The sequence below is a fragment of the Furipterus horrens genome, unplaced genomic scaffold, assembly GCF_987537825.1.
Source record: "Furipterus horrens unplaced genomic scaffold, mFurHor1.1.pri manual_scaffold_1, whole genome shotgun sequence".
Classification (NCBI taxonomy): Eukaryota; Metazoa; Chordata; class Mammalia; order Chiroptera; family Furipteridae; genus Furipterus; species Furipterus horrens.
This window is the reverse complement of record NW_028327171.1, coordinates 185,542,692-185,552,082: the sequence shown is the minus strand read 5'-3', so window position 1 is coordinate 185,552,082 and position 9,391 is coordinate 185,542,692. Positions and strand designations below refer to the sequence as shown.

General features: G+C 37.9%; 1 pseudogene; it reads left to right on the top strand.

The window, feature by feature from the left end:
• The first annotated feature begins 2,006 nt into the window (after positions 1-2,006).
• Positions 2,007-3,048, top strand: LOC150022423 (U2 small nuclear ribonucleoprotein A'-like; annotated as a pseudogene).
• Positions 3,049-9,391: the final 6,343 nt, after the last annotated feature.

Here is a 9,391-nt window from a genome sequence, read left to right as displayed (position 1 = left end):
TATTAGCAATTTATAAAGTGACATGTTTCAGTTGACAACGGGAAATATTCTCTTAGATACCCTAATAGGATAGCTGTATTCTACTAGAATAAAAAGTGGAATGTTAAAATAAATCTATAAAAAAGTTGAATAAAGTTTCAAAAAATTTAGGAAAGAAAAGATGTTATTGCTTGGAGAATTTTTGATTGGTAACCTTTCAATGATTTTTATTCTTATTTTTGACATGCCCTTAAGTTTTACATTGTTATTTTTGACATTCCCTCAAGTCTCACCTTGTTATTTTCTTACATTTAAGTTTAATTCTTTTGAGTTTATTCCTGTGTATGGTGTAAGGAGGTGGCCTAATTTCATTTTTCCCCACCACCATTTATTGAATAGACTGTTTTTGCTCCATTGTATATTCTTGTCTCCTTTGTCATATGTTAAGCATAAAAAAGCTTGGTACATTTAGACAATGGAATACCACACAGCCATGAAAATGAAGGAAATCTTACCATTTGTGACAACATGGATAGATTAGAGATTATTATGCTAAGTGAAATGAGCAGGCAGAGAAAGAGAAAGACAATATGATTTCACTTATATGTGGAGTCTAATGAACAAAATAAACTAACAAAATATAAATAGACTCATAGATATGGAGAACAGACTGACAGCTGTCAGGGTGGTGTGGTTGGGTGAAAAAAGATCAAGGGGAGCAAAGAAAAAAAAAAACAGGTACAGACAACAGCTTGGTGATAGCTAGAGGAAAAGGGGTTGAGAGAGGTGGAAGAGGGCAAAGGGGAGATAAATGCTGGAGAAAAGAGACTTGACTTTGGGTGGTGAGCAGCTAATGCAGCATGCAGATGATATGTTATGGAGTTGTACATTTGAAGCCTGCATTTTTATTAATAAATGTCACTGCAATAAATTCAACAAGAAAAGGTCAATGCTGAGAGATAACCTTACTGTTTTTTATGAATAAAAAGATTTTACCTCTCTCGCTCATAAAAAAAGTTTGTGACACATCATTTCAACCATCAAAACCACTCATTAAAATTCTTTTGTTGCTGTCTTTCTTCTTTACTATCTAATTTCTTATCTATAGCTTCAATTTGAAGTATAAGAATATTCCCAGACTTTTAATTTTATTATTCCTTTCCTCCATTATGTTTACTCCTTAGAACATTCTGCACATTATCAAATATTGCTGGCATATTTCTAAAACTTATTTCTCCCTATTTCAGTTTTACCAGAAATTTTCCAACACTTCCTTTATAGTTCTCATGACTTTCTCCAACCATGTGGCCACAAGTTAAGAATATCTACACCTCACTCTACCAAGAATTATTTAGAGGCCTTATACCAGAGACTCTGAACTTCTGTATGGGAAAGAGCTACACTTGCTTTATCATTATCATTTCTTAGGAATCCTTCAAATTCTTTATTAGGAAGAAAGAATTTGAAAGTAATTTTAAGTAGAGACTAATTCTGGAATCCAGGTTCTATGGAGAGTATGAGGTTGACCCTACATGAAACATCAAAGCTGAATCATCTACATGTAAAGTAGGGTAGTATATGTGTGTGGAGAGTGGGAAGCAGAGAGAGAAAAGGTTTATCTGATTGTTAATTTTATGGTGTCAATTTGGCTGGGCCATGGGGTGCCAGACATTTGGCCAAACATTATTCCAGATGTGTCTGTGGGGATGTTTCGGGATGAAGTAACATTGAATCTGTTGACTACGTAAAGCAGATTGCCCTCCCTAATGAGGGTGGGCCTCATCCATTCAGTTGAGGACCTTAATAGATCAAATAATGAGTAAAAGTAAATTCCTTCTGCCTATTTCATTTGGGACATTGGTCTTTTATTGCTTTTGCACTTGGACTGAAACATGGATCTCAAGACTGCTGATTTTTGGACTAGAACTCACACTATCAGTTCTCCTAGGTCTCCAGCTTGCTGATTACAGGTCTTGGATTTCTTAGCCTTCATAATCACTGAGCCATTATAAATATGTGCATAGAAAATGGTGAAGCTGACAGCAGAGCTGATTGAGAACTTGGCTCAGGATACTAATGCTGATGGGACTGGGAACTGGACCTCCCCGGTTATAAAATTCCTGTCACTGAAAATCTGGATATGACCTTAGACCAGTTTGATGCTATTGATTTTTCTGACAATGAAATCAGGAAATGGGATGGCTTTTCTTTGTTGAGCAGACTTTGGAAACATTATTGGTGAACAATAATAGAATATGTGGTATAGGTGAGGGACTTGATCAGGCTCTGCTCTGTCAGGCAGAATTCATTCTCACCAACAACCATCTTGTGGGACTGGGTGATCTGGACCCTTTAGCATCTCTCCAATCACCAACTTACTTAAGTGTTCTAAGAAATACTGTAACAAATAAGAAGAATTGCAGACTGTATGTAATTTATAAAGTACTACAAGTCAGAGTACTGAGTTTCCAGAAGGTGAAACTAAAAGAACGTCAGGAAATTGAGAAAATGTTCAAGGGCAAACGAGGTGCGCAAATTGCAAAGGATATTGCAGGGGGAAGCAAAAGTTTCAATCTAGGTGCTGGTTTTCCAACTGACTAAAAGAACTGTGGCCCATTTCCAGGGGATGTAGAAACGATCAAAACTGCCATAGCATCCCTGGCCAGTGTGGCTCAGTTGTTTGGAGCATCATCTCCTAAACTGAGGAGTGGAGTTGAATTCCCAGTCATGGCACATGCCTGGGTTGCAGGTTTGGTCCCAGTCCAGGTGCATATGAGAAGCAACTGATTGATGTTTCTCTCCCTCTCTTTCTCCCTCCCTTTTCCTGCTCTCTAAACTCAACAAGCATCTCCTTTGGTGAGGATTAAAAAAAAAAAAGAGAGAGAGAGAGAGAGAGAGAGAGAGAGAGAGAGAATGCCATAGCAAATGCATTAACTCCAACTGAAGTGGAAGGGCTGACTGAAGGGCTTGCTGCAGTCAGGTCAGATCCCTGGCAGGGAATGCAGATCAGGCCCCACAGATGATGGTAAAGAGGAGATGGAAGAAGACACAGTCACATATCGGTCTTGAGCAACGTGACCTGAGTATCCACAGGATGTATAACATGTCTACTTGGGACAAGTCCTGCTTTTTGATCATGGAATAATAACCTTGTTTGTGTCCGCAAAGAGGAGTTCACAAGCATTGTTGCAATGCTTTAAACTGCTGCTGGTCATTTTGTAATTTAAATTTTGAGATCTAAATGCCTGTTTTCTACAAATAATAAAAATAAAGGAGACTCACTGTGCTGCCCCCCAATATCATATACATATATTGCTTCTATAATTTCTTATTAATTCTATTTCTCTGGAGAACCCTGATACAATAGCTAAAATTAAAAAGATAAAATGCTAAGTATTAGCAAGGATTATAGTAAATACATTTTTATACATTGGGTGAGAATATAAAATGGCATAATCACTTTGTAGTACAATTTTGACAGAGTTCTTTGTAAAGTTAAACACACTTAACATATAACTCAGTAATTGTAATCTTTGGTATTTACCAAAGGTAAATAAAAATATATGTCCACAAAAAGATTTGTACACAAATATTCATAGAAGCTTTATTCAAAATGACCTAACATTAGAAACAACCCAAATGTCTATCAATAAGTGAGTAGATAAACAAATTGTGATATATAGATATAATAGAATGCCTTTCAGCAGTGGAAAGAAACAAACTACATAGAACTATGTAAGTAAATTTCAACAATAATATTGGTTTACACAGTATGTTTGAAGAAAGATTGGAAAGGGTCATGGTTACACAGGTGTATACATTGCCAAAACTCATCAGATTGTACACTTAGAAATGTATAACATTTTATTTTATGTGTGTCATACCTGAATACAGTTGATTTAAAAAGAAAAATATCAAGGAAAAAGTTTTGGATTTTATAAAATCATTTATTTTCATCTCTCTAGTTTTTATTTCAGAAAGAATAATGTTATCAATGTTTAAGATCAATCTAAAGTTTTGTTATTTCTGCCTCTAGTAATGAGAAATTATGCCAGATTAGTGTGGAAAATTCTTTCTTAAATGCCTTTTTATCTTACATGTCAAAGGAATAATATTTATTAAACATAACCAATGTTTCAATTGTGCCACATGCAAAACCACTTCCTAGCTTATCATCAATTCTAGTAACAGTGTAAGTTTGCAGACACTTACAGTGTGAGCTATTTTCATTGACATGAAGGCTAAATAGCACTCATGTCACAAATCATACATCAAAAGTTTTAAATATGTCTCATTTTCCAAGGGTTACAAGTCTAGGTTTATAATATTTAGTAGAAAACTGGTCTATAAAAATATTTTATGAGTTTTCCCATAACAAAATTGGTCAATCAATAAGGAGTATGATTCTGTGAACAACAAAAATTTTGTGAATCCAAAAGAGGGAAAACATACAGAAAATACTCTTCAACTATAGAAGGAATAAAAAGTGGTCAAGGAAAAAATTTTCATGTCCTAATAGACATTTATGTTTTTCAAAATCCTTTTTTACCACTCCACATAATAAGAAATATATTTTTATTCTGACACATACTTGTATTTAAATGACTGCAGTTCTCACATACCTACATATGGACAAGTTTCATGAATTAGCTATTTCTCTTGCTTTACCCAAGTGCACTCTGATATTTTCAATTTCATTTAAGTAAAAATGCTGGATGGACTGAAATTTGATCAACACTACTCTGGCTTTGAAAGATTAGTTGAATTTTTTTCAGAATGTAAACCAGAAGAAATGGCAGCAAGAGAGAATTCAGGCAAAGAGGAGAAAGACATTCTAGAATGTAATTAATAAATGCTGGGTCTTGGAACTGATGGTCAGGGAATGTTCCAAGCATCCTTAGAAGAACAATTGACAATAATTTGTCTAGGATAACTTTTAATTATTGATTTATCCAAATATGTAGATGAAATAAATGACCTTCTTAGCTGACTTGGCAGTTCTAAAAATACTCTGGAACATCCATTTATTTAAGTGATTCATGATGAATAGATAATTCTGCTTTTTAATTATTTCCTAGAGATTACCATTATAATTGGCTTTGTTGTTTCAGAATTGTATCTGCCCTTAATTTTATTCGTTTTATCTTTGATAATATAATTTGATAAAACTATCATTATGTGAACATTCATTTTTAAACAAGTTTTATAACAGATTCTATAAGAGCATAAGGTATACACATGTTAATCATTAATATTAAAATTAAAAAGTTAACAAAATATAGGATTTTTATTTGAATAATTATACATAAAATTCGGTCTAAAAATGAAAATGTATTAGAAGGTAAAGTCTAATTTTTATCTAAATAATTGATATTTAAATATATTTTGACCATGCCCTACATTTGTGTCTCTTCACTTTTTTTATTTTCATTTTTTTATGTTATGGTACTTTTAGTGCCCTTACTAGCTATGCCTATAACTTTATTATAAACTGCTTGAGATCTATTACAAACTACTTTCATATTCTAAACCATGCTCATGCCCAAACATGGTTTAATAAAGAACTCATGACTTTTCCCAATAGTACATTGTCTTTGGATAAAACATATTTTAAAACATAAATATCCCTGACTTGCTATCTATTTGGAAATATATTAGTTATTATAAAGTAATAGTCTTTTCCATCCAATGCTAATAGTTCACATGAATCAGAGATTGTGTAGTAAATTTGATCCCTATTTTACTTGGCCATAAAATTGATAAGAACTAAATTCAAGGGCATTCAAAACAAGTGAGGACTCCTCTCAGAAAACTAAAGTGATAATTCAAAAATAGCCCAGACCTTCACATTAATCATGCAGACCATTCTGGTGATAGCCATTGTGTCCTGTCAATATTTTAGAGGTGAAATTGGGGCAATGGAAGTCAAGTCACAGATGCTCCAGGCTTGCTGAATAATGTTCATTTTTATTATTTCCACGTACAATGTTCTCCAGGTTCCTCCCTGAGAAAAATATCAGTTCTATATTTTCCTTTAGTTTTTAAGAGAAGATTATAAATGAGTGACTTGATTTATTCCCCCTCTAATTGAATAACCTTGTTTCTTCAGTTCCATCTCAGGATGGAAAGAGTAGAAATCTAGGAAGAAAATTATTTTGAGGTTATTGGAGAGGTTGGTAAATTTGTCCTTTCATATTTTAAATTTGACAAATAAGCATTAAAACACATTTTAAAAACACAAAGATTAAACAGACACTTTATCGGGCAAGATAAATAAAGGGTAACTAAACATACGCAAAGAGGTTCAACATCATAAACTATCTGGCCATTGCAAGTCGAAATAACAATGAGACACCACCACAGACCTGTTAGAATAACCAAAATCCACTACACTGAAGACAATGAAACCTTGTGAGATTGCGAGACAATAGAACCTCTCGTTCATTGCTTGTGAAAATGCAGGTATGAATCCTCTCTGGTCCCTGGGTAGACAGAACCGCCTACATGAACTTGTTTAGTAGGGACGGGGCTGAAATGAGGGTCCAGTTCAGGGTTTTCGGTTGGGTCCTGATGATGGAGAAAATGAAGTGAAATAAGCATTGCTGAGAGAGTCACTTAAAATGGCGCCAGGAGGCCGCTGAGGGAGTGAGATCTTATGCACATTTTGTGCTTCAGTTCTCAAGGCATTCTGTTAAGTTGCTAACCTGTTGCTAAACAGCTCAAAGCTGAGCCATAAACATCCTGGAGCAACAACTGCTGCATGGAAATTTAGGGACTTTATTTCCTTCCTTATAGTTTTCACCTCTCTCATTTGCATATCGGAACTAACCACTTTCTGTTCACCTCGCCAGCATTCTTCATTTGCATGAAGAATCTAAATAGAAACAGCACTTGTGGTTTTTGCCTTTATAAACACTGCTTTTCTCTTTGGAGAGCAATTTGGGTTGCTCCCTGAATCTGCGCATCCCTGATTGTAATCCTTTTGTACTCATACAAATGCTTTTTGTTCTTTATTATGGCCTAAACCTCTCCTTTGCTTAATAGTCCACGGATGGCAGGCCTGATATGAGGTACACAGATGGATGTTTCTCTTGCTGGGTCACTGGGCAGGTTACCGTGCGGACAGGACTCACTCTGGACTGCAGCTAAGCACGGCTGCAATCTAATCACAGGGCTGCGTCAGGGTTCCCAGCTGGGAGCGAGGTCTGCAGGCCTGCCTCTGGGAGCAAGGATGGGCACGCTTCTTGTGCGGTTCCTGGGTGGGCAGGAATGCTCTCAGACCATGACTAAGTGGAGTTGGAGTTTGGTCACAAAGCTGATTTAGGATCTGCAATTGAACTGATGTCAGTGGACCTAATTTTGGGGGTTTGGAGAAGCTTGTCTCCCTCAGGGCCCCCGGGAGATCAGGACTGCTCCCAGGTGGAGCTGGAGGTAAGTCATAGCATCATTTCAGGATCCATGATCAGATCAAAGGCAGCAGGCTTGCCTCCAATATCGCTAACAGGCATGTCTCCTATCTGGTCCCTGGGTTGGCAGGACTACTCCTGGACCACAGCTTAGAGAGCCTGACATCGGTTTATGGCACACTTCAGTGTCCACAGCCAGGACTGAGTTGTGTGGGCCTGTTACCTGGGGCAAGGGCGCGTGTGACTCCCATTGGGTCCCTTGGCAGTTTGTGCTGTTGGTGGGACCAAGGCCAAATGGGATGTAGCCAGGTCCACAGAGGCACAGGGCTGTTTCTTTGTCTGTAGCTTAGATCTTGGTTGGTGAGACTTCCACCTGGGTATAAGCAGGCCTTCTCAAAATTGCCCCTCCTTGGTCTTAGACTCCACTGGGGTTTTGCCATTTATTAACTGGATCTCAGAGCTCCCACAGAGACACTTTTGTCTATGGATAACTTTACAATTATTGTTGCTAAGGTGTGATATAAGCGGGAACCTCCTATTCTGCCCTCTTGCTGACATCACCTCTTTGAATGAACTTAATCTTGAAAAGGAAGGTAGGTTTGGGTTTTATATGGTACACTTAGGATTAGCTATCCTAGCTCAATTTTCTGTGGTTAGTCTCTGCTGGCCCTTGGCTTCCGTGATGTGTGACTTGATATTTTTGAGTCACTTGGGTAGCTGCTGCTGAAATCCAAGGTTGTTGCCATTTACTTTGATCATGAAGTTCATGTATGCTGCAGCCTCTCCTCCTGACCCCCAGTGTTAGATGTCCTGCTGTTCTCTCTGCATCTCCTAGTCCTCCGCCCAGAAATCCTGGGCCCTCCTGCATGGCATTTTCATGAAATGTTGGCTCAGGGTGCCTGCTTTAGATTCATCTACTATATTAGTCAGGGTTCTCCAGAGAAACAGAACCAATAGAATGGATATTACTTGTATCTGGTATATATGTGTAGTATACCAATAAGAAGTATGAATGTGTCATGAATTGTGTCTCCAATTGTTACAGTCCTGTGGGCCCCTGGATTGCAAAATCCCTCTGGCCTCCAGAGCTGGGAGATAAAGGATTGCAACCTCAAAAATGGGGGTACCAGATGTGTAAAAGCTCCCTGCCACGAGATACGGGTGATTTGGAGGAAGGCAGAGAGAGAGTGTGTAGCTGGCACCCAAGAAAAAAGGGGAAAAAAAAATGGCGCCTACTAATTAGAGTGAAGCAGAGATTGCAAAGATGGCGCCCACCGCCAGCAGGCCCCTAGATGTGTGCTAAATTAGATGCCTGCCCCTCTGATCCACACTTTTAAAATTAGCAGATGACAGGCTGTCTCTGTGCTGAGGCAGGTGAAGCAGGTGAGGTGTGTCAGGTAGGTGAGTCCAAGTATAGGAGCCCTTTAAGAGCCATTTCTCAGATCACTACAGCTTTGTAGGTCTCATGATCGCAAGCTAGAAATCTTGGGGCTCGTCTTTCAGGTACAGGTCTTAAATTTGGGGTGCCTAATATGGGCTTTAAACCCTTTGCTCTTCAGAGAAAAGCTCTGGGTTTTGAGTACCCTCCTGATTGTCAGTGTTGCACTGGGCGTGGCCCAGCCTCTTCTATCTGCTTTGATATGAACCTTCACTCGTCGGCCAGGTACCTAGGAGTGGCTCAGTTTTTAGATTGTTTTCAGAGGAAGTTGTGCCATATGTAGCTACAGAGTCCCGTGTCTGTGGGAGGAGGTAAGCGCAGCGTTGTCCTACAGTACCATCGTGATCTGGAACCTGTAACTCCGCGGTTAGCCAGGCTTGTCTTTTTATACAGAAAGGAATTTTGAAATTTAGAAATCCTTTTACTTAATAAAGTAAGGCTAAGAGAAAACTGAGCTTTACATTTTTATTTGGGGTGCCTAAAGCAAAGTGTATAGATTTTGTATTTCTGCTGTGAAAATTTCAATTCTCCCTTGGGCAATGGATTACAAGAGAAAGTTCACACACAA